This window comes from Anolis sagrei, chromosome 8, assembly GCF_037176765.1.
Source record: "Anolis sagrei isolate rAnoSag1 chromosome 8, rAnoSag1.mat, whole genome shotgun sequence".
NCBI lineage: Eukaryota > Metazoa > Chordata > Lepidosauria > Squamata > Dactyloidae > Anolis > Anolis sagrei.
The window spans coordinates 29,292,795-29,318,190 of NC_090028.1; the positions used below are offsets into that span (position 1 = coordinate 29,292,795).

The 25,396-nt window shown below is 44.3% G+C and overlaps 1 protein-coding gene across 2 annotated transcripts in view; it reads left to right on the plus strand.

Annotated features, from left to right (window-relative positions):
* ZFHX3 (zinc finger homeobox 3) overlaps positions 1–25,396 on the plus strand; it is a 206,888-nt gene that overhangs the window by 71,115 nt on the left and 110,377 nt on the right. The window lies entirely within an intron of this gene.

A 25,396-nucleotide genomic window follows, 5' to 3' on the forward strand; every position in this document is an offset into this window, starting at 1 on the left:
GGAACCACTGGTTTACAGGAAACAGGCTAAGAAGGCAAAGACAAGCTCCATCTTCTTTTCTCAAGTCAAACTTCAACTAAGGTGTTGAGGCAAGAGACCTAGGTCATTGTCTCTTTCCACGGACTGGAAGTTTGGGGAGAGGTTGCCAATGGAAGAGACTGTATGGCAATAATACTTTGCCTGCATGTAATGACTTCCTTCTGATCTTATTTTTGGAAAATATTCAGCCTTGTTTAAGATGTTTTAGAGCATACACTTTTTGTAAGCTGAACGTTCCTATGCTACTCATTTTGGGCAACAGGTGAGAGGTCCTTCTGCCGTTTCAAGGTTTTATTGCCTGGACACATAGAGACCATTCTCATCTGTCACTATCAGGGGAAGTTTTCTTGTATACTGTGGGACTCTTTGGATCACTCTCTGCTTTCATCGGAAATGTTTGTAAGACACAGAACCTGTGTATGTATACATTCCGCCAAGATGGAGAGCCATGCTGGTTCCACAGAGTGGTCTCTGCTATCTGTGAAATCTGGTCTCTGTGCATAGCCTAGAGAAACTCTTTATCAGCTGAAACCAGCAAGAGGAATGTCTTTGGGTTTTTTCCAAAGTCTGTCTGACTTCTGATTAACTTGGCCAATCCAATTAGCAGAGGCATTTATATCACAAGGGGCTGAGATTCCCTGGCACATCACAACTGCTCCAATCCAGTTAAAATTCTACCGACACCATATCTTCCCTGCAGCATAGACTAATTATACCTTTGGGTCCCTAAGGGAAGGTCCCATGAATATCAAAATTAAAGATTCACCAAAAGAGAAGACACCATCTTCTGGTGTAGTCTGTATCACTGTCAAATGGGCATGATTCTCACTCACATCTGTAGTATCATGTTCTCTCCTTGAGGAGACAACCTGGAGATGTGGTGAGTGGGCTTATTAACCCTCCTTACAAATGTACAGCAGAGTAACTTATCAGCAGCAGCATGATCCAGCACCAGTAGCCCAAAGTGATAAAAAGAACAAAAACAAAGAGGCCAATATATTTCTTCCTTAGGAGGCTTTTATTTATAGTAAAATAATATGGTTGCACTATTTAGAAGATGTATTTGTTTATTTTGCTTCCATAAAACAAATAAACAGATACATAGTAGATTTACACACAGCAGCCTTCACACTGGAGCTTTCTCACATGAAGCTTCTCTCACACTGAGGTTTACCTCACACTTCTCAGGACGACACTAGCTTGGGCTAATACTCTAGCAGGCTTTGGTCTACTAACTCTGTCAATGCTTGACTCATATTTTTGTAATTAAAAATACCTAGTTAATTTTTAATATTTTTGACATGTATCATTGTCAGATGGACTTGATTCTCACTCACATCTACTGTATCATGTGCTCTCCTTCAGGAGACACACTAGAGATGCAACTGGCGAGAGGACCTACTAGATCCTTATAATTTTTTCTAACCCCTGCAAGGAATTAAAAGATAAACTAGTCCCTGTTCATAGAGGAATAGGGAGAGATGAGGAATGCAAACCCTGGAGCCTGGATGACAAATGGGACCAAATCCATCTCTTCCTGTGTTTGTGAGTGAGCGAGAGTGAAAAGCAGGGGGTGGATACAGTATACCTTGGACTTTTTGGTTGGTGGTAGATACCAGAAGAAGAGTCTGGTTCCCTCCTGCTCTGAAGTCCAAGGTTGGAGCAACCTGGCAAGAAGAGGGGAAGAGCCCTCTGCAGCTTTTAGCCTCTCTGTTCCAAGGATGGGCTCGGTTGGCTTGACAATTGCTCATGCCCAAATGGCTGCTAGCCTTTTGCAGAAGCAAGAGCATGTCTTTCTTCAGCTCAGCTCTCCTGGGGCATGTCTGCAGTTAATTGGTTTCTTTTAAATCAAAACATACCACAGTGTATTGTAATCAAAAGCTCTGATGCCTGCTCTCAGCCATTTACCTTTCCACTGCATTCAAAAATATTTTGCACATTGGTATGCTTCCTCCTAAATGTCATATAGAATTTCTGCAGAATAAGTCAACTTTTTAAATACAGCATTGAAAAGCTGCTAGGAAGACCAACAGACAAAAATATTACACCCTTCCTGATATCCCACATCATTTGAATCCTACTCCAATATCCTCAGTTTACTAAGCAACTCCCCCTCTTCTGACTAGTTCTTTCAATATTTCCCATGGTCTTACGGCAAAGAGTGGCTATCCAGGGGAATACTGTAAAAAAATTCCCCTTGCTTCCTTCTATCCCCTTACTTTATTATGCTCTCTCTTTTTGTCATTTAACTCCAATTATGGGATGCTAAGTGCTTTTGGAAATTTCATTGTTAATATCTTCTTACTGTGCTATTAACGTAAATCAACTTTAATAGTGTCCCAGCAAGTGTAAAAGCAATCAAAAATTCAGCACTCACGAATCATTCTGTAATTTCAGCATAAAATGTTAATAGAAATAATATCGAATACCATAAAATATCAGCAAATTCAACTTTAAATATAAATGATAAATGGCTTTCCTATCCTGAAAAGTCCTGTGGACTTCTTCATCAGGAATCCTTTTCCTGGCAGAACTTTAGCACTGTGATACATGATCCAGGAACACCTCTTCTCTCGCTCTCCTTAGCCCCACCTTTCCCACACCAGGCCCAGAAGAGATTGTTTGTGGGAATCTTTCCATTTCAGAACCTAAAATCCAGTCAGCATTCAGCAAGAAAGCAGTTTTAGTGGCCAGAGTACAAGGTAGACATTAATTGATTTCCAGGCAACAGACACCTGCCACAACCTTCCTGCCCTCGAGCTGCCCAGAAAAGCTCTCAGTGCATTGATGTTGGCTGGGACCGGGAATTTCCCAGCAAAAAAAGGTCTGTAGCTGAACTGGAATTAAAGATGTAGATATCTATCATCTATTAATTAAGTTTATAAAAACCCCATGAGAATCCTGTGGAAGTAACATTTTGTGCTTCTCTTGATGCCCAGAAAATGGCACTAATTGCTGCACTATTCTGCCCACAACACAATCCTCTTCTTTTTGAAAGGGGAATGGGCCCCTTTCTGGAGCAGTGCAGGACTCAGCCTATCCCAGTCCTATGGCTCTTTTCAGGACAGGCACCTACCTGGCAGGTTGTGTGCCTTCAAATCATTTCAGACTTATGGAGCCCTAAAGCAAATCTATCCCAGGGTTTTCTTGGCAAAATTTGTCCAGAGATGTTTTGCTGGTTTTCCTCTGAGGCGGAGTGTGCCTTGTCTGAGATCAATGGGTTTCCATGGCCAAGTAGGGATTTAAACCCAGGCCTCCCAGTGTCCAACTCTTACACTCAAACTGCTGTACCACACTTGTTTATACAGAAGGAAGCCTCACTGCCCAATTGAACTTTCCCCCTAGTTTTATTCTAAACTAGTTTGGGTATCCCAGGTTATTTGAAAAAGTCAGTTTTTAATTGTACAAAATGCATAAACTTGTGAATGAACTACAACTCCCATCAGTACTTAAAGTTTGTTATGTTGGGCAAGTTTGCTTTAGATACATCCTGGGTGGGGTTAAGGGTGCTCTCTGGCTGTAAGGTAAACTACAATTCCCACTATGGTGAGTCAGTCCCCTCAAACCCCTCCAGTAGGTTGAGTTAGTCATGGGGGTTCTGTGTGCCAAGTTCAGTTCAGGTCCTTCACTGGTAGCAGGCATGTAGGCGGGGAGGGGGGGGGGGCTCGGGGGGCTTCAGCCCCCCCCCCCGAAATTTTCATGGTACTTCGCGAAAAGGCCTTACTGGTGCATTATTTAAACTGTTATGTTTATTCATATCATGATCTGATCACCATACTCAATATATCCCATATGCATGGGAGTATTGGGGTAATGATACAAAAGGTTTGCTAGGCTAGACCCTCTTTCACTCAGACTCAGCCCCCCCGAAACTCAGCCCCCCCAACCCCCCCTAAAAAAAATCAGCCCCCCCCCCCAAAACGAAATCCTGGCTACGGGCCTGACTGGTAGAGTTCAGAGTGCTCTTAGATTGCAGGTAAACTATACATCTCAGTATCTACAATTCCTATCAATCATGGTGAATTCTCCCCAAACCTCTCTAGTATATTCAGTTGCTGATCAATTCAGCTCTGTTTGCTGTGTGCCTTAGAAAACCACAGGGAAGAGTTAAGGGAGAGGCAGTGGGTGGGATCATGCAAATTCCACACCAATGGGTAGAATAAAAAACACTGGGATGTATGTGGTGGAGGAAACACATAAAATCAATGGTGAAATTATCCCAATATGAAAGCCTCCACTTGAGTGCTGGGCAGTATGGTGTTTGTGGATGATATTGGCAGGGCTCTTGTACATGTTTACGGTGTTCACTATAACATGCAGTGTCATTGGAGGGAGGGCTTTTGGTGTCTCATGAATCATAGAATCATAGAATCATAGAATCAAAGAGTTGGAAGAGACCTCATGGGCCATCCAGTCCAACCCCCTGCCAAGAAGCAGGAATATTGCATTCAAATCACCCCTGACAAATGGCCATCCAGCCTCTGCTTAAAAGCTTCCAAAGAAGGAGCCTCCACCACACTCCGGGGCAGAGAGTTCCACTGCTGAACGGCTCTCACAGTCAGGAAGTTCTTCCTAATGTTCAGATGGAATCTCCTCTCTTGTAGTTTGAAGCCATTGTTCCGCGTCCTAGTCTCCAAGGAAGCAGAAAACAAGCTTGCTCCCTCCTCCCTGTGGCTTCCTCTCACATATTTATACATGGCTATCATATCTCCTCTCAGCCTTCTCTTCTTCAGGCTAAACATGCCCAGTTCCCTAAGCCGCTCCTCATAGGGCTTGTTCTCCAGACCCTTGATCATTTTAGTCGCCCTCCTCTGGACACATTCCAGCTTGTCAATATCTCTCTTGAATTGTGGTGCCCAGAATTGGACACAATATTCCAGATGTGGTCTAACCAAAGCAGAATAGAGGGGTAGCATTACTTCCTTAGATCTAGACACTATGCTCCTATTGATGCAGGCCAAAATCCCATTGGCTTTTTTTGCCGCCACATCGCATTGTTGGCTAATGTTTAACTTGTTGTCCACGAGGACTCCAAGATCTTTTTCACACGTACTGCTCTCGAGCCAGGCGTCACCCATTCTGTATCTTTGCATTTCATTTTTTCTGCCAAAGTGGAGTATCTTGCATTTGTCACTGTTGAACTTCATTTTGTTAGTTTTGGCCCATCTCTCTAATCTGTCAAGATCGTTTTGAATTCTGCTCCTGTCCTCTGGACTATTGGCTATCCCTCCCAATTTGGTGTCGTCTGCAAACTTGATGATCATGCCTTCCAGCCCTTCATCTAAGTCATTAATAAAGATGTTAAACAGGACCGGGCCCAGGACGGAACCCTGTGGCACTCCACTTGTCACTTCTTTCCAAGATGAAGAGGAAGCATTAGTGAGCACTCTCTGTGTTCGTCCACTTAACCAATTACAGATCCACCTCACCGTAGTTTTGCCTAGCCCACATTGGACTAGTTTCCTTGCCAGAAGGTCATGGGGGACCTTGTCGAAGGCCTTACTGAAATCCAGGTATGCTACATCCACGGCATTCCCCGCATCTACCCAGCTTGTAGCTCTATCGAAGAAAGAGTGGCTGAAGTTATAGCTGTTTTTGGAGGCAGGAGCTTGTCTGCCACATACACACATACATATGTTCACTTTTATTATATCTATAGATAGATAGATAATGTTTAATTATAGCCACAATCTAATTCATTCAAAGTTATTTGGAAATCATATAAACATACACATTCTTGACCTGCTTATTTTCCCTCATGGAATAAGTAGCAGCTTGAAGAAACACTTTAAAATCAGGAAAATAGCCCAGGGGAGTGAGGGAGGTACTATAGTCCTGCCCTAAATCATCACCCCTGACTTAAACATACATCACTGACATCTTGTTTCATTTGGCTTTCATAGGGTATGGTTTTTTTTTTTTTGTCATGTCAGGAGCAACCACTCTTGTTGTGAGAAAATTGGCCGTCTGCAAGGACGTTGCCCAGGGTAGGGATGCAATGACAACTCCTAAAATTTCTTGTCCTTAGTGAGAAAGGTTGCTTTGACCCACTGAAACACCCTGTCAAGAAAATGTTGAAATGCTCTAAGGTTTTTAATAATAATAATAATAATAATAATAATAATAATAATACTTATTTTTTGTACCCCGCCTCCATCTCCCCGAAGGGACCTGGGGCAGCTTACATGGAGGACAAGCCCAAACAGACATAGATTAAAAACACAACGCAATAAAATAAACAACATCGTAATAACATAGAACAACCAGTACCCTGAACAGTAATAAACACTGAACTCGGAGGGTATGAGCTTGTGCAATATAGTTTCAAGACAGGGCTGGTAGAAAAGTGGAAGAGCCAATAATAAATTAGGGCTAGAAGGACAATGTCATTTAGAACGCCAAATCTATAGGGCAGGGGACAGTGATAAAGTGCAGGAGCTGATCGTAAATTATAGTTGGGGACCAATTATCTGGCGAACTGTTTAATCATAGGCATCGTGTTTTTAGGTCCTTGCAAAAAGTGGACAGAGTGGGTGCCAGTCTAATCTCCCTGGGGAGGGAGTTCCAGAGCCAGGGGGCCACTACCGAGAAGGTCTTATCCCTCATCCCCACCAACTGCGCTTGAGACAGAGGTGGGAATAAGAGAAGGACCTCCCCAGAAGACCTTCAAATTCACGCGAGTCAAGGGATGCCTTTTTCAGGATTGGTCTTACTATTGCCTGTTTTAGGCAAGATGGAATTTGTCCTTGACCCAGTGAGGTGTTTATGATCCTCACTTTATTGCATTTTGGGACCTTTTTGCGTTTAAAAATAGATTTGTCCCACTAAAGTTGTTTTTCATGCATAAAGTATTTTGTATAAAAATGGCTTTTGTATGAAAGGCTGGCTCGCCTGGTGCATAGAAATGTCATGCCATGAGAGCGGGGGGGGGGGGGGATCACTCCCCCCACTCTCCTGGCACGTCATTTCTACAAGAAAGCCGGCCGAGGCTTGTAACAGAGGCCACATACGTTTTTATTACTTTTCTAAGGGGTCTGGGGGAGAGGGGGATAAGCCCTTCAGACGTTCTCTCGGGCTTGTTTTGAGAGAACATCTGGACATCTACCCCAGAGAACATGTGCTTTCTGGGGTTAGTGTGGACAGACCCTCATGAAAATCCACGTTTTTTAAATGCAGATTCTCCTGGGATAAAGATCTGTCTGGATCCGGCCCCAGACAGGACCTATATCCCTGGATCTGATCCCAGGTTTTCTGCTTTAAACTGGATTATAAGAGTCCCTGCTGCCAGATAACCTGGGATAAACCTGGGATCAGATCCTGGAATATAGGGCTGGTCTGGAAGGACCCTGTGACTCTTCCGATTCTCCAGCGGCTGAATTTCTGTTTGCCTTGCTGCTGTTAATTGGGAGCCCTAAATGGAGCACAGTATAAATCAAAAAGAATTAAATGTTCTAAATAACCTTTTATTGTAATGAATTCATAGCAAATGCATTATAACTGACAACGCTCTAATTAAGGGTTCAGTGAATGTCTCTATAAACACCACACTAGGAAGGGCAAAGCCCAGCTCTGCAGGTGTCATCTTGTCCTTCTGGCTGATAAAACTGATGAAGGCATTGCATCTGGACCAGCTCTGCAGCACAAATGCTGCCCCTCACGCTTGCCGTGTGCACACCGTATTCTACAAATGCCACCTTTATGTGTTTGTCTTAAGTACATTTGGGGCAATCCTTCCTTGCCGGAGGCCACACATAGAGGGAGAAACAGATTTTTCTCTTTTCTCAGGGACTTCAAAGTGACAGGGAGGACACTCTTGCTGAGAATACTCTGTTAATGATTTTGACTTCTGGGCTTTTTAAAATGGGCTTTGCTTTCCACATTTAAGTCAAGGAAGGGGACCATCAACAGGAAGGCTGGTGGAATCTCTGCTAGAATAGGAAACATTACTAGAAGGAGGAAAACGTCCAGGAATCCCTATCAGCACAACTCTTGCAAACTATTTGAAACATGACTGTTTGAAGGCCCTTGACGGAAATATTGAGTCCTTGCCAGGGAGCTCCTAAAGTGGTTTTCTCAGTCTCTTAGCCTCTCCTCAGCTTTCTATCTCATTCAAAGGAGGCAAGAGAGTGTCTGCTGAGACTGTCCTGTTCGCAGGCTACAAAAGAGGCAATCTGTAATCCTGTCAGAGTTCAATAATATTATGTATATTGACTGAAACCCTACGGAGCGCACATGGCGGGGCCTTTTCATTCCCATAGTGTATTGTAGCCTAGCTACCCTTGGAAAGGAACCAACACAGAGAGGCACTTGACATTTGCAAAGGCTTATGGGTGGGTGGAGGAGCTCTCTTTTTTTCACATCCCCAAATTTACAATTGTCTCAATTTAAATGTTAAGCTAGGGATCAGTGGCCTAATCTAGAACGGGGCACTCAAGAGTGTGGTAAAGATGCCAAACCAGCCAGCTGGCGTTCTCCAGTCCCACAGGCTGGAACAAGTAGATTTCAGTCACCTCGACCAACAGGGAAGCAAACAGCTTCCTTGCTTTTAATTAAGGATATCTGGAACAAAATTGGATAAAAAGGACTGAGTGGTTTTATTCCTGCAGGTGCTGCTGAAATACACAAGGCAGAAGCGGCTGGTAATGAGTTGGTGAAAATGAAAAGGGGACATAAGTAGCTTCTTTAGCAAATCCCCTGGAAATGACACAGAGCCTCTTAGATCGATAGGACTCATCTAGCCATGGGCTGCTGGGCCCACTCACACCTCAGGGGAGAGAGGAGGACAGCTGCAGTATTACCTGTGATTTTGAGGGAAAACTGCATTTCATAATTTCCTTCTTTCCTTCCTTCCGCCATTTGTAAGGCCTCTTTTTCAGTGCATGTGAGAGCTGGGAGGTGGCAGTGAGAGGGAGATTTGTTTGAATCTCCTGGAGAGTGAGCCATGGCTCAACCCATTGGGGACTTGGAGATGTTCAGGGTCTGTCACGTTGTTGTGCTTTTGGAGGACAGCGATACTAATAGAAATCAAATTGCTTGAATTATGGGGATATGGCTCTCATAGGTCTTATTAAAAACACCTTTCAGTTGTTTGCATCCTAGATAGAGACCTCATTGCTGTATAAAAAGGACCATAAAAACAATAATGGCACTTAAATGGGAGCCATGGTTATGCTCACAATTTAATCGCGACTCCAACACAGAATGGCACCTCTTAGCATCAGTAATAAACATAGCCACACCCTGTCCATATAGCTGAGAGAACGATTCTATTAAGGTATCTGTTTTCCCTTGAGTCATCTTTATCCTTTTCTTTTACACACACACACACACACGTACATATATAGGGATCTATACTATGAATTTCTCCCAGGAATTCAGGCATGAATTTGGTAGAAATACTTCCTTCTTTTCTGTGGTGTCTGTGACTCTTACATGTGAGTTATTCTGCATCTACAGAGAGACATTTCAGAAACTTCTAGAGCTGAGCAGGGTTTTGGTAGGGGCTTTACCCTTTTAAATGAGCCCAGCAGGTTCCTGTCCCTTGCACTCTGGAACCATCTCTTGTACCATCAGCATTACTATTCTCCATCTATGAGGCATCGTTAGAACCGAGACCAACTGAAATACACTTACTCCTCTCTCACGGACACTCTGAAGTGTAGGTTGGCCCAATATATCACTCAAAGAGATTTGGGTGCATCATGCAGCCACAGGGCTTCTTTGGCAGAGAAGGCTGCTTCGGTTCACTTTTGGTTCCATCTTCAGTGCTACCTGATTCACTATCCTTGTCTTTCCCATAATAATCACACCTCTGAACCAGGCCATCTCTATATGAACATCAGCTTCATTGGATCTGACCATTTTTGTTACATCTTTGATACTGATGATTTAAGTATATACAATTCAAATACCGACTCCTTCAGTTTTAGCAGTGATGACTGATCTGTCACAAGTGGAAGTGGCTGTCACTACAGTGTCAGAGACAAAGGTACTTCTCTTTGACATTCAGACACTACAGAAGGCGATGACGTCTTGGAGTCTTCTTCCTTAATTTCATTGTGTCTCTCCTTGCCGCCATCAGCTGTGCTAGCAGAAAGTTAGCCACTGCTTGCGTATACGGAGGGCATCCACACACTGGCTGTGACTTCAGAATAGCTTGTACCTCATGACTTTAAAAGACACAATTACAAACCCTCTGCCTGTGTCAGTGCCAGTGGTTCCATTCATATTGCATGTGGCAAATGTGCCCTTATGTAAACAGAGGACCTTATAGAGTCCATGAGAACAATTGTGCTATTTTGTATAGCACCCAAAACCCAATTCTATTGCAGTGAAAGTTGTATAAGGAATGGCAAAGTTCATTGGTTACTAGAACATACTGACAAAACATCATAAGCATCAAAGTATCAAGTCTTTAAGTCCTGAGGGAAAAACACTTTTTCTAGGCTGACAAAACATCCTTATAAAAGTTTTTCTTTTGTCGTTATTTTATTTTATTATTTGTTGGAGCTGCCCTGATAATATTGTTGCTATGTAGTGATCTGTTGCAGGAGATAATTCTTCCAAAGCAGGCTCAGGTCCATCCCTTGGGAGGCAGGGCAATCACAGAGGGCTGCCTTTCTTAATCTGCTGGAGGCAGGAAGCAGCAGCTTTGCTCTGAGAGCACACCCTGCTGGTCAGCCTGGGTGCATCTTGGCCTCAAGGAGGACACATTGGACAGCAGAAGCTGGTCTGCAGTGAAATCCAGTGTAGGAAGTGTGAAGGTGGAGAAGACAAAATCTATGGCCAGCGAGGTGCACATCACCTTCTACGTGAAGCACTACTCCTGCTGTTTTTGATCTATGGCTCAGAGCTACTGCTTCAATCCTGAAACATATTCAGTAGGAACTTGACCTGAAGATTTAAATAAATGCCTGGACAGCAAGTACGTATTCAGATGTAATTCCAGAAGTACAGAAGATGTCTAAAGAGAAGCAAGTCCATAGCCCCTTGTGTTTTCCAAGTACACTTGGAGATTTCCAAGCAGTAGGTTGGGTGGGTGAGTCACCACAGTATAGTGGCTTGAGCACAGAGTTGGGAATCCATGGAAGCAGGGTTCAAATCCCCACTCAACCAGGTTCACTCTAGGCAAGTCAAAATCTTTCTGTCTCAGAGGAAGGCCATAGCAGTCCTCCTAGGAATGACTCTTGATGTAGCTCAAATAAAGGCACATCAAAACATAGAGATCCAGCATGGTGTAGTGGGCCAAGTGTTAGACAGGGAGACCAGGGCTCAAGATCCCATTTGCCCATGAATATCAACTAAAACAACAACAACAAACTAATGGGCCTTGGGCAGCTCACACTCTCATCCTTAAAGGAGGGTAGAGGCAATCTCCAATTAATTCTGTCCTTTGCAAAACCCAATATGAAGTAGACCTGCCGTAAGTTGGAAACGACTTGAATGACCACAAGGAGGAAAAAGGGGGTGTGTGAATATGGACTTGCCCCAGGGTCTAAAAGAGACATATGATCTATGATCCAGATCCAATATTGGAAGCTATTGGCAACTTTAATCACCCCTGAGGCTCCTTTGGCCCCTAAATTCCTGAACCCCATAATTTGTAATAGTATGCTCTCCCTTTGCCTCAAAAATAGGAGAGTTGCTTAGTACAGATTCCTAGCACAGCTGCAAAGCTGAGACTGAAGTCCTGGTATGTGACTGGTTATTAGGGTTAGCTGAGAGAATGTGCATTTATTTACTGAAAGTACTTTATAAATCAATACCTTGTTTTTGAACCGAGGTCAATAGGAATAACTCAGAAACACAACAAACAACTCCAGCAGTCCTAAAACAGCACTTTCAACTTATTGATTTTTAGAAGAGCGTCTTTTCCTTGCATTGTTCACACAAACTTGAATATCACAAGCCATAATGATTGTATAAATGAATGAATACATAAATAAATAAATGCAGTCACAACAGCATGCTTTGGTGGCATAACAAAAGTAGAAATGTCAAAAAAGGCACCTCTGTTGGTGTTGTCTTTTCAGGATTGTGCAGCACTGCAAGCAGAGTTTGGAATCAAGGATATTGGAATGGCCCTCGTAACAGAGCCTGCATGTGCTTATGTGATTAATCTGAAACACCGATGAACAGTAGCAGTCACTCTGTGAAATTAAAAACCCGGGCAGCTTTTAAGTTGCTTTTAATGTGGGAAGGGTAACATTTACTTTCTTCAGGCAACTACTTCTGGAACACTATCATTAGGGTTTGCATGGCTTTCCAAATGCATTTACAATTAAATGGTAGGATTTTGATAGCTTCAGTGAGACTTCCTTCCATGTAAATATGCATAGGGCTGGGCTGCACATCTGTTATGTAGTTCCCTGATCCTTTATTTGTTGGCTTAGTAGGACATGCACCACACACATTTGTGCTTCTCGTTGACAAGTAGGAATATTTTAATTGTAAAATGCAGGATCTTTTTGTAGTTAATTTCTGGGTGCTGGAAGTTAGAAACAACAATTGTGATGAAAGGAAAGAGACAGCTGCCCAAAAGTAACTGCTCATGGAGGAATATACTTGAGGTGTGGTTGTTCAGGGCAAAAGCCACCAAAGTGAAGCATTTTTGCCTAGCAAGAACTAGTCAGGATGGTTTGGCTTGAGGCAAGCAGACAACCAGGAAGTGCAACAGCCCCAGATGCCTTCCTTTCTTCTGGCTATGGTTGTTCTCTAGTGATAGCTGCTAGATGGGCCGCTGTGATTACTCTTTTTGCAGTGCTGCCCCAGTGATGGGGTCATTTGTGCATCCCTTCGCCCTTATGAGATCTCGCAGGCCTGGCTCAAAATTTCTGTTACTTAGCCTTCTATATTTATTTTCCACAGAAGGAAATACAACAAGATTTAAATGTATGCCACAATATATCTGTTGTTAGTCCTGGAACTATCACACGTATCTTTCTGCCTCTGAAGTACTGCCATCCTGCAAGGAAAAATGCATATTTATGGAATTATAGAAGTGGGATAAGCTTTGTAGACCTTCAAGTTCAACTCTCTCCTTGAAGTAAGAGCTTGAGCATTGCTGAGAAGATGGTTGCCCAGCTTATACATCAAGGTTTTGGCCCACTATCCTATATAAGCCATCGGTTCCATTGTCAAACTGTTCTTCATGTCAAGATGTTTAGTCTAATGTTTAACCAAAATCTATTCTTGACTTAAACATATTAGGTATAGTCCTACCTTCTATCTGTTCCTCCATTTGTTCAGTTCTCCCTGGATGAGACCGCATCCATGACAGTAACAGAGTGATACAAACTTACTTCAGCTCCCCTCTTCAATGGGAACGCAGCATGTAGTTTGCCTAGGGCTAATAGCAACTCCTCTCTGGCTACCAAGTTTGCCTATTTGTCATCCTTTCTTGAAATTCTAGTTGCCTACATTTACTGTCTTAGATGAACTCCATGATCTCACCTGCAGGTGTTAAGAATTGCTAAGGGCCATCAGAACCTGTGTAAATTACAGCCACGCAGACAGCATGTTGAAAAATCAATAAGTAATGAAATAGTACTGCAGCAGAGTAGCCAAGAGAGCAATGGGTGAAAGAATCCTGAGGACTCAGTTTCATTTTGTCAAATAGAAAGGAAGATGTTCTGGTGTAATGTTACAAAATTATCCCCACTGGTCAGGGAAGAAATTGAAATATGGGCAAGGTATGAGGCAGGTGTGATTCTGCCTCTCCTGGGCTCGTGAAACTCTTTTCCTTCCCTGAAGAATAGAGCTGCCGCCACTTAATTCTGCACTAGCTTGTTGTTTGCTTTTCTGTAATGAGGTAATGAAATGGATTTCTGTCTCCACGTATTTTGGGACAGGGCATCTACTGCCTGCTTTCATCACAGAGTGATTGCTGTGGATGATCGCAGTACTCAGGCCCTTCTATCTGGCCTTGGTGGCGAGGAGATGGAGGTGAGGAAGAATTTCTAGAAGGTCAATTCTTGGACGGAGACAGTTCAAAATCAAAATTAAGGCCTAGTTTCAGTCTTAGTTTTAGAAGCATTCATTGTTAAGCCCTTCTGCAGGCGAGGCTAGAGCACAGAGTTCATCATGACCACATCCACACATCATGGCAAGCCATGATGTGGTTTGTTGAATAGCTTGTGGTTGCTTATCTGCCTCTACTAACAAACTATTAACCAGCCACAAAATTGCATACCATAATACTAATATGTGATAATATTTAGTGTCCCTGGGCACTAGAAAGGAGAGGCACTGTGGCCAGTTCAGCAGAAACAACCAGCAGCTGCTCTGAGATGGAAACTGGAGGAAAATTCAGCATCAAAAGTTCAGTGCTGCTTGTCTCTTTGGAGCTCTAAAATATAGAACTGCGCCAAGGCTTTTCTGAATGAGTCAGTGCAAGGGGGGCTTTTGTTTTGTTTTGTTTTGGTTGCTGCCCTCTTGGGACTCATTGGAGTAGCAGGATAAAAATTAATTAGAGGCTGTTTGGAGGGGGCTTTGGAAGATCGCCTCGGGCTACACTTCAGTCTGGTTGTTAGAAGCAATATCATCAGCACCTCCTCTTCCAGCAAAGAGACCTGCCTGGGTGCGGCTGCGGGGGACACAGAAGGCCCTGCGCACACATCAGAGCCAAACGCTTCCTCCCAGAGAGATTACTTACCGCCAAATCTGTGGATCTACCTGCTGACAGCCCCAGAAAGATGTCTTGTTTCATTTTCTGGTGTCTTAGAGAGAGGCTGCTTGTAAAGCTCACAGAACACTGATTAAATATCTACCAAAGAAGGCTCTTCGCCTTCCCCTTTTTCATGAATTATGATAATTAGAAGGATGAAAGGAAGTTTCTTCATCTCGGTGACTGGCATTCTTTTGTAAGGAATGGACTGGCGTGTCAGGGTAAAGAGGAGGGTGACAAACACCTATCAATTAAAATTATTGTTCATCTAAGAAAGATCGCATCTTCTCTGGCACTATTGTGATGGATTTCACATACAAAGGCTGCCTATAGGTATATATAGGGCTATAGGTTCCTTCCTTTGCTAAGTTGGTTCCAAACATCAGGTGATGTAAAGGACATCAGCTCCTCAAGAGGATTATTTAAAACGCTCTCGCTTAACCTGGACCACTTCCATTTCCCACTAAGAAAAAGAAGTCATGCTCTCTCCTCCACACTGCAGTCCTTCAGATTCAGTGTCAATGTCTAGTTAGGAGAGAGGGCAGAACAGGTCAAGGATTAGGACTCCAATGGGCCTTGTTGTTTCAGGGCAGGATGGTCAGCTGGTTTCATCAGTGTCAGAGAACAAAATACTCCCATACCCCTACCTCAGAAATGTTCAGAAGAGGAAAATGTCAGTTCTTAAACTAGCAGGATTCCAATAAGAAAGAAGCAGAAATGTGTGCGCATCTGTCAAGAAATTTATTTCAAAATGCCTACTTTTTCTTTGATTTTCATGAGCAGGTCTGCAATTGCTTCCGCAGTTCCTTTCTCAGATTTGCATAGTATTTTGCTTTCTAGTTTCACTACAGTCATTCCATGTTGTTTTAAAGTCATGACTTGTTTAGAGTTTTTGTGGTCGAAGCTGCTATCAGATATCTCCTACTTCCCACGTAACATTTCAGTGTTATGAGAGGGGTTTCAGAAACTTTAATACATCTTTCTTAAATTATAGGGTGAATTGAGGGTGGGGCACACATTAAAACACCTTTAAGAGCAGTCACACCAGACTATGTATTTAAACCATGCCTTATGAATTTTTTGAAGCTGATAGTGGGATCTCTTCCTCTTACTTGCTTTCTGTTACCAACACTGGTAGCACTAGCTTTCCTTGTTTCTATACATTCTGCGCTTCAGTGTTGAATGAGGTTGCTCTTTAAACTCCTCTTCCCTGTGCATGAACATCACAAATATATTCCGCCCACAAAGGAGGCTCTGGACCAAAGAGCTCCTCAGATCTGCTCCCACAGAGAGTACCAGCGGCCTGAGGAAAACTCTCCTGGAGTTATTTTAAGGCTTTGGGTAAAGCAGTGGGAATTGTGTGTGTGTGTGTGTCAAGAGTGACTTGAGAGACTGCAAGTCACTTCTGGTGTGAGAGAATTGGCTGTCTGCAAGGACGTTGCCAAGGGGATGCCTGGATGTTTGATGTTTTAGCATGCTTGTGGGAGTTTTCTATCATGTACCCACATGGGGAGCTGGAGCTGACAGAGGGAGATCAACCCACTCTCCCCAGATTTGAACTGCTGAGCTGTTGATCAGCAGTCCTGCGCCACCAAGAGCTCCTGCAATGGGAAATGCCTGGGACTCTAATGGCATGAGAAAAATTGGTATTCCTTGACACTCTCCCTTTCCAATCCTAACCAGGGCTGACTCTGCCTTGCAACACTTGGGAAAAGTGACCAATTTCCTTCTCAGAGTGAAAGGATAGCTCATGTGCAGGATTTTTCTTTCACTCTGTGGACTATTCACACCTTTGTGAGTGATAGAGGGGCTCTGAGCAGCTTATTAAGGGATTTTGGTGAGTGACAATCACCAGAGTGTTTTATCTTTTTTTGAAGGGAGAGCAAAATAATGCTAAACAATGTGAAATCTGCAGGGGAATATTTGGAAGATGTTGTAACCAAATGGCTAGTGCCATAAATAAGAGTGGATCTTACAAGCTGCGGCATGCCGTGGCTTTCAGAAAACACAGCTTTGCAAAACTACAAAAGGGCCTTCAGTACGAGGTAATGAGGCACATCTAATTATATTTAAGAAAGAACTGCAAGAACTACTTGGGAACACACAACTCAGCCTTTCTTCCTTCTCAGGCCAGTCAGAACCCAGGCCCTGCTATTCAGGGAGGTGTGAGGGATTTTGGGAGCATTATTCAAAACGCGGCTGTTATTTTCCCAGGGCTGTGAAAAAATCGGCAGCCTTCATTGCCTGTTCCTTCCTCCTCCCCAAAGCTCCCACCAGGGCAAGAGAAGCAAACAAACAGAAACCCTCCCAGGCCACAATGAGGCTGGCCACCCTGAGAAATGAAGTCCATCGGAAGGAAGGGCGTTTGACACTGCCAGGCCACAGCCGGAGAACAAGGGAAACGCTTTTGGAGGACTGTCAGTGACCCACAGGCCCTCACTCCTAACCTTGCTCTCCCACATATGTTTCTCATTTCCTTGCTTATAGCTGGTCCAAGCTAATGATCTGTGTTTTGGCAGCCATCCCATACTTGGCATACTGCCTGCCTTGTTCTCATTGTCCCAGCTACTTACAGAAACTCTCCCTTTCTCTCCCCCCCCCCCCCCCCGCCTCCTGCTTTCTTTCTTTCGTTCTTGCTTAAAAGCAGCCTTAAAGGAGAGTAAATATGCAAAGGAACCTTATCCTCTCCAAGAAGTAGCTACCATCTTGAGAGCTCTCCCAGCCACCCAGGAACGCCCCTCCAGTAGCACCCTGAAGAAGCCCTGGGTGAGGGGTGGCTTCAAGCAGAAAAGTGGTGGAAATCCAAATAAATTGGCCCAGCTGAGTTGTGCTGCTATAAATATGGAGAAGGACAAGTTATTTTGAGAAATGGTGGCATGGGAAAGTTCTGCCTGGAATCTGAGATCACTCCTAGAAGACAGATATTTCCAGGGGACATGGGAAGCGGGACAGACTGCTCCGACCAAGATGGGAGAGGGCATTGGAACTGGCAGAGGGTCCCGGGGGACAGCGGGCAGTGCATCTTATGTCTGCTCGTGTAACAAATAGTGGGGGGGGGGGGGGGGCAAGGGATTAGTGACTTCATTTTCACCACTTAGGTAACAAGGCAGACAACAAATGATTATTTGCATTATTCACCCAACAGCAGGCAGATCTTTCTCATTTCTGGGGCATTTTCATACATAACTACTACTACTGGTTTTCATAGTGTGCTGTTGTGGCACATTTGAGTGACATCTGAGAGCCCCCTACCATCAAATAAATCCTACTGCTAGTTCCAAATCGGTTTCTGATTTTGAGTGCCTTATAATGTATACAATGCATTTTGTTTTTTCCTTTCCATGTCAAGGCTGAGTGAAGCCCTTTCATCATAAAAGGCAAAGGTTTCCCCTTGACATTAAGTCTATTATTATTATTTCAGGCATTTATATCCCGTCCTCCTCACACACCCCAAGGGGGGGGGGGCGCTCAGGGCAGTTCACAACCAGCAGCCATTTGATGCCAAACAAACAATAGTAATAAAATCACAATTAAAACATCAGTTAAAACATTCAATTATAAACATCAATTTAAAAGTTAAACAAATCCAAATCCAGAGTCATATTCCAAGGTCTGTCCAAGTCTAGTTGTGTCCAACTTGGCACGGTGGTGTTCATCTCCATTTCTAAGCCTCAAGGTCATGTGGCCAGCATGACTGCATGGAGCACTATTACCTTCCTGCCAAAGCAGTACCTATTGATCCACTCACCATTACATACTTTCAAATTGCTAGGTTGGCAGAAGCTGGGGCTAAAAGCAGGATCTCACCCTGCTCCCTGGATTCGAACTGCTGACCTTTCAGTTAGTAAGTTCAGCAGCTCAACGGTTTAGCCTGCTGTGCAACTGGGGACTTCCCAAAAAGGTAAAGATTTTCCCTGACATTAAATCTAGTTGTGTCCAGCGCTGGGGGGTGGTGCTCATCTCCATTTGTAAGCTGAAGAGCTGGCGTTGTCCATAGATACTTCCAAGGTCATATGGCCATAATGACTGCATGGAGCACTGTTACCTTCCTGCAGAAGTTGGACCTATTGATATACTCACAAACTGCTAGGTTGGCAGAAGCTGGGGCTAACAGCAGGAGCTCACCCTGATCCCCGGATTCAAATCGCCACCAGGGGGCCCTTAATAGTCCCATCAGTTTTACAGTTAGTCAGGCCTGAGAAGGGATGAACTTTTTATACTTGATCTTAGCCAAATGGTCGATAAGCACTGAAATGCTGAATTGGCATCAACATAGTTAAAATAACACTCTGTTTCATTCATCTTATGTTGGAGCCCCCTGTGGTGCAATGGGTTAAACCCTTGTACTGCCAGGACTGCTGACCAACAGGTAGGCGGTTCGACTCTGGGGAGCGGGGTGAGCTCCTGTTTCAGCTCTAGCTTCCCATGTGGAGACATGAGAGAAGCCTCCCACAGGATGGTAAAACATCAAACATCTGGGCATCCCCTGGGTTATGTCCTTGCAGGTGGCCCATTCTCTCACACCAGTAGCAACTTGCAGTTGCTCACGTCGTTTCTGACACGAAAAAAATCCTTAGGTTTCCCATAAACATTCAGTGAGCCAATTTCATTCAATCACACATATTAACTACTTAACTTCTCCTCTCCAAGGATGTGGGTTGTTATTTTATGCCAAATGTGCTATAATTAAGTTTGACATAAGCACATGGATTAAATATGTGGTTTGGGGGACAAATGGCAGCTCTCTCCCTCTCTCTCTCTCATGTTATGGCCTAATGGAGAATGCATCCAGATAATTGATAGATTTCTAAATATCTTGTTACTTATTTTTGTTTACATAATTGAAGAAGCTCATGTTAATCCAGGGAATGCCACAGCTCTCAGACCCCAATCCTTTGGAGTAATTTAAAACGAGGAGAAGACAAAGTAGCTGTTCCCTGGTTACTCAGGACTGCCCTAAACTTGACTTGAGTGGCAGGCTTAAGTTTTGTAAGGACTAGAATAATAGGGCCTCATCAGACTAGAGAAAAAAAATCCACTTAAAATCAGGTTTCTGCCTCCTGAAGAATTCTGGAGCTTGTAGTTTAGGGAAAAGTCTTTAACAGCCTCACTAAACTACAAACTCCAGAATTCTGCAGGAGGCAGAAGCCGGATTTTAAGTGGATTTTGGTCTGTGATCTTTCTCACAGGGACAACAGCCATGAAGCCAAAACGGAGGAGCTGAGCCAGCTTGGGCAAGGTGGGGCCGACTGGGTATGGCTTCTTCCTTCCTTCCCTCTCTAGGGTGATTCCACCGGAGTGCTATTTATTTGTCGTGTCAGGACAACCAGTCAAATTATATTACATTTCTAACAGAACAAAGCAAACAAACAGACAAAATACAAAATTTGTGAGTTTGGTAGTTGATTACTGCTGTTCTACCCCAAGACTCTGCCGCAGAGAGAGGCTTCTTTCTGGCAATTCTCCTGGCTGAATGTAGGGCTGGGAAGGGACAGATGGTGCAGAGGACCCCAATAGCTGGGGTGAGTTTGATGTGGCAGCCCCAGGTAGTGAGGAGCCTGGTGGGAATGGAACAGAGAAGGAGGATTTGTTCAAAGCGCTGGCACCAGGCCCTCCCCACTACATGCCTACATGAATATCTCACTCAGATATGATTTGGCCAGTTCCTTCCTAGCCCAGGATTTTTGAAAAGAAGTTTGTTGCTATGTGTCAGTAAATTAAATCTGATTCAGAGAAACAAGTTGCATTGAGTGAAAACAGCATGTCCCCTCAGCCCTTGTGTTTTAATACATTCCCTATTAACCTGCAGACCTTGCATTGCTTTTGTTGCTACCTCTAAGGGGGAAATGTGTCTCTCTCAGTCTATGCTGTGCTTATTTGTTTATTCCTTTATTTGATCTTTTCTAACTGTCTTCTAGGGCTGCCTGGTGGTGCAGCGGGTTAAACAGCTGAACTGCTGAACTTGCTGACCAAAAGGTCAGTGGTTCGAATCCAGGGAGCGGGGTGAGTTCCTGCTGTTAGCCCCAGCTTCTGCCAACCTAGCAGTTCGAGAACGTGCAAATGTGAATAGATCAATAGATACTGTTTCTGTGGAAAAGTAACAGTGCTCCATGCAGTCATGAAGCCACATGACCTTAGAGGTGTCTATAGACAGCGCCGGCTCTTCGGCTTAGAAATGGAGATGAGTGCCACCCCCAAAGCCGGACACAACTAGACTTAATGTCAGGGGAAACCTTTACCTTTACCTGTCTTCTGTCTTCACATGTGTAGTCTAAATGTTACGTTTTCACTAGTTTTTGGAACTGCTTCCTTAGGCTTGGTCCCCAAGCCCTCATCACTTTTTTGCCCTCCTCCAAGTTGACTTGCTCTGGACTTGCTCCTTTTCAAAATCTAGTGCTAAAACTGGGTGCTGTGCCCAAAAGCCAGATATCCCCTTCACAGGGTTCAGCATCAATTGGATTCAGGATGGGACTCCAGGAAACATCATTGGGTTCCCTGGATGAATGTTTAGTGTTTAGTTTAGAGGAGCTAGGAGTAAGCTTGAGAAAGTTTTTGGCGGCATTCTGACCACCTATGAATAGCATCAGGCCCTGCCCTGGACATTCCTCCATCTGCGCCTTGCTCACAGGCCTTCAGACCAATGCAAAGCTGTGAGAGACTTTGTAGAAGAGGCAGGGCTCCACAAGGTCACTAAATGGGCAAGGGAAGAGAGGAGATTCAGCATCGAATCCCTTGGATGTGCCTTTGGTACATTGCTTCTTGTCCACATTTCTCTTTGGGAAATCTGCTTCCTCCTTGGCTTCATCATAGGACAAGTTACATTTTTCAATTACTGAAAATAACAGAACTGCCACGGGCTGTCAGAATGAAAATAATATGGGAATGAAATCGGGAAATGAACAGATTTCATCATACAAAGTCAGTGAAATTCTATCTGGTTTCTCATGTTGGTTTTCCTTGCTCCTGAATTTAGCTGATCACAATGCTTACCAGGCTGGTGGGATTCCCAATGTTAATAATGCAAGAATATAGGGAGAGCTCTGCTGTATCTGACTGAAAGCCTTTTAAGCCCGGCCAGCCCCTTATGACACCCGCAACAGGCCACAGGGAACCCACAAGAGGGGCGCAAATGCAGCAACACTTCCTGACTGAAGGGGATTCAGTGTCATGCTGACTCAGAACTGGGGACCATGTGGCTACCAGCTTCACAACCCCAGTTTCAGCTTTGGTGTTTGAATTGGAACCTCCTTTTTTTAGATGGGTTTGGGAGAAGCTGAATTAGTCCTGGGATTCTGGGTTTTTGTAGTGAAACTACAACAGATCTCAGAGGCCAAGCCGCCCTATAATCCTCTTTGCAAGCTGCATTTGATGTGACCTGACCCAGCCTGCGGCCAGACAAGATCCTTGAAAGTTCCCCCATCCCTCCTAGGATAGAGAAGGAGTCCTTTGATAATTATTACCCAGCTCATCGGCAGCCCCCCAGCTCCCATCCTCCTCAACACAGTCCCTGCTCATGGAGAGGCAGCTTTGGGGGCAGAGCTGCCTCCGCCCCTTTTCATTTTCCTATAGCACACTAAACCTCAAGACGTAGTTAACCCAAATCCAGATTTATTTAGGATTTATCTGCATTATTAATTCCTGTTGTGTTGTGAGAAAGTGCTAAAGGACTCAGATTGCCTGTGAAATTAAAGAGAGAGGTTTTCTGAAGCAAAGCATACTTTTAGAAACATTTTTGTAGGCCCAGGCTTAGAATGCAGTGTTTTAAATGGGACTTTGGGTGGGAATAGACTATAATAATTTGATATAAACCCCCCTCCCCGGCCTTCACTAAATACTCTACCAGGCTGTTTCATGCATTAATCTGGGTTTAATGTAGATTTAAACATTTACAATGCAAAATAATTTGGGTTGAAATAATCCCCCTTGATAAAGCTAGAGCCCGCCCTGCCCCCCAGCCCTACAACTGTCACCCTTTCGGCAGCCAGGCACTGAGGAGGACGTAGCTATGCAAATCAGGCATAAGAAAATGCACACAAGACTTAAGACTGTGCTGTGCTGCATTTTATTCCTTTGGCTGTCAACATTGAAGGGCACTAGATGCCCCACACAGCCTCCCATTCACTGGGAGCGGAAACGTGCCCAACTTCCGCAGAGCGGCTGGGTTGCATGCAATCATCGAGGCCTGTCCTAGCAGAGGACATGCCTTTCAGACCACAAAAGCCCAGGAGCCTCCTCTTCGGCTCTCCAGGACTCCCAACATTTCTGCAATGGCACTTCCACAAAAAAGCTCATTTTCACAGACCCTCAAGGGGGGCCCTCAGTGAGAAGCTACCTGTGTGCTCTACAAATTTAACAAGCCTACCTTTCCACTCTGTGAGCAGAGGGCTAGAGCTTGACCAGTGTCCTTGCAATGGCCACTAGTACCCCTCTGGCATGGAGGTTGTCAGAGAGAGACCAAGTGCTTGAAGCGAATTGGCACCATTTCTTAGGAGATCCCTCACAGCCATCAGGCAACAGATTAACCACAAGGACACACAGCCCTGCTGTGAAGGTACTTTGTGATGGTCCACGGGACGCATCTCATAACCTTTGTAAGCCCAGATTTCACAGCAGATCCTTTCTCAGTTAGACAGTTCAGCTACATTCAGTATTTCAGGAAAAGAGGGAAAGAGTAGGATTTTGTAAAAGAAAAGAGGCGGCAGTTTAAAAGGTACCTAGACAGTAATATAAATGTATAGCTGTGGGCATTCTTTGAGCAGAGCTGTTTGACTGGAACGCGTTTGGCCATTGAGACAAACACAAGTGCTGGGCCACATTCTGGAGCTGTTTGGTATTCACTGGGGTTTGGTTCCAGGGCACCCTGGGGATCCACAAATCCATGGATATTCAAGTCCCATTATATACAATGGCATAGTAAAATAGCAAAATCAGGATTTGCTTTCTGGAACTCTTGAAATAGAGCAATTTAGAGCAGACATGAATAGTGAGATCCAGGCCACTAGGCCACTGTGGGCTGAGTCTAGTGAGATGAAGAAGCCAATATTTCAGAATAAATCTCACCAAGAAGCCACCAAGGTATTTTATTCAATCAGCTGAAAGTGATGCCAGCCTACAACAATCCGCCAAAGTAAGCTGAGATACAGTATACTGAAAAATGGTAATTTTTATACAATACTACCTGTTGAAATTCCCGCTCCCATCCAGCTGTTACCAGCTTCACCGTGATTGGTTAAGTCTGAATGAAGTCAAGGAGGCTCCCTGCGGAGGAGGGAGCGTTGGCACTCGCCAGCCAATGAAAGAGCGTTCCTTGCCTCTGATGTAGATTTCCCTCTGTCCAATGGCTGAAGAGGGGCTGGTGGTCCAGTGAACAAAGGGTGCTGAAATGTCTCTTCATTGGATTATGTGGTCTCAGCATGGGGCAAAGGGACCTAATTGAGCCCAGGAATCTTTATTGTGACACATATGGCAATCTGAGTAGGTCCAGTGTCTCCGGCACTGTCATCCATTGAGTCCAAGACAGAAAATATTGTCCATTCTGATAGGATTAATGGTCAGTGGCTGGGAAAGGGGTAATGTCGTTGTTTGAAAACAGGCCATGGCTTTCTCATCCTTGGGAACTGCCATACCAGGTGACATATGTCTTTGTACATTCAGATAGCTATACAAAGGACAGACAGCCTATACCTCAGGATCTTGTTGTCCCCTTATTGCTGGAGTTATGAGTCATTGATGTTGAGTGTTTGGATCCACTTTTATGTAAATGCAGTCCAGGAAGGCAGCTGGCTGGCCCTCCCAGCGTCAATAGGTGAAGACAAAAAGGTCATTACAATAGTGAGTCAGTGACAAGACTCCTCTAAAGATTTATATATATATATAAAATATAAAAAGATTAAACATATAAACAAAGAAGGAACCTGTGGGATCCGGGAGAGCCGTTAATCTGGAGATCCAAAGCTCCCGGGGAGTGAGGGCACATCCACAGAGGGACACATGGGTGTCTTAGGGGATTCAATCCCACCCTGGGCACCCACGGGGAAGAAAATGTGAAATGAAAGGCAAAAGTAGGATAAACATACACATGAGGGTCCGATTGATAAAGAGGGAATCCCATGGGTAGATAGACTGAAATCCATGAGAAAGGGGAACATATGCAAGGAATTCGTGGATAATGAGGGAAACCTAATGGGTTTCTATATCCACAAAAATTAGTGTGGATACAGATTATGGGACTTGGGATTAGGCACAAGGAAGGAGATTATGGATAGGCAAGTTGGCAGTGGAAAGAGAGAAAAGATAAAGATTTCTGGATAAGTGAATGGCTGCAATAGAGGTGAATGCTCGAATGGAAGATGGGGCAAAATGTGGCTTGGGAGCCTGCTGGGGCTTTCAGAGCAGTTGGGAGGCAGCAATGAGATTTGGGGGCATCTGTGAGGAACTGTGAGGTAAATGAGGCTATGATTGGGCCCTGCTCTGGGGTCATGGAGGGCTGTGGGCCATGTGGCCCGGGCCGCTGTTGGCTGTGTGAAGAAATGCAGAAGTAGCTCAAAGAGGCAAAAGATGATGGTGGGGAGACAGAAAGTCAAAGATAATTCAGTTTGTATTAAGAATTGCGGCAACCAAGCAGGCGGATGAGCTTTCTGGCCGCTGTTGGCTGCTGCTGGGCTCCTCCAGATCTGGGGATGTTCGCTGAAT